This window comes from Myotis brandtii, unplaced genomic scaffold (genome assembly GCF_000412655.1).
Source record: "Myotis brandtii unplaced genomic scaffold, ASM41265v1 scaffold403, whole genome shotgun sequence".
In the NCBI taxonomy this organism is placed as follows: domain Eukaryota; kingdom Metazoa; phylum Chordata; class Mammalia; order Chiroptera; family Vespertilionidae; genus Myotis; species Myotis brandtii.
Window position 1 is genome coordinate 448112 of NW_005365474.1, and position 548 is coordinate 448659.

At 69.5% G+C, this 548-nt stretch overlaps 1 protein-coding gene across 1 annotated transcript in view; it reads left to right on the forward strand.

Annotated features, from left to right (window-relative positions):
- The window catches only part of LOC102241875 (autism susceptibility gene 2 protein), a 6717-nt gene that overhangs the window by 314 nt on the left and 5855 nt on the right, over positions 1 to 548 (forward strand). The gene's annotated exons all lie outside the window — the stretch shown is intronic.

A 548-nucleotide genomic window follows, 5' to 3' on the forward strand; every position in this document is an offset into this window, starting at 1 on the left:
GCCGGCCAACAGCCTGGTCCTCCCGGGACACCCCGCCGGTAGGTCCGGGTCACCGCCCCCTCCCTGTGATCCTCACTCCTGGGCAGGTGGCAGGACAGGTTGGGGGAGGGGTGCAGCTCCCCAAGGTACAGCCTCTCCCTGCGCCAGGCCCAGTGCCACCTGACCACAGAGCCCCAAACGCCCGTGGCCCAGAGGGGCCTTCCCTGGGGTCCCACTGCCAGGCCTCTGTGCACAGGTGGGCTGCGTGCAGACACAGGCCTGCTCCATCTGGAGCCCCTCCGGGCTGGCCAGGCAGCTGGGACGGGGACTGGAGGCTGCCCAGAGCCTGCTGGCCTCTTCCTGCTCCATCCCTATTGGGGGCGAGGCTCTCTGGGTGCAGCCGAGGGGTCTGAGATGAAGTGGCCCCTCCCGGCTTGGTTCCGGCATGTGCCCTCGGGGTCGGGGTAGGTCCCTCATGTTTCTCCACGGGTCTCCTGTCCAGTCTTCTCAACATCGGAGTCAGCCGGACCGGCTGGGCAGCTCAGGGCCGGGCTGGGCCAGGACAGGGC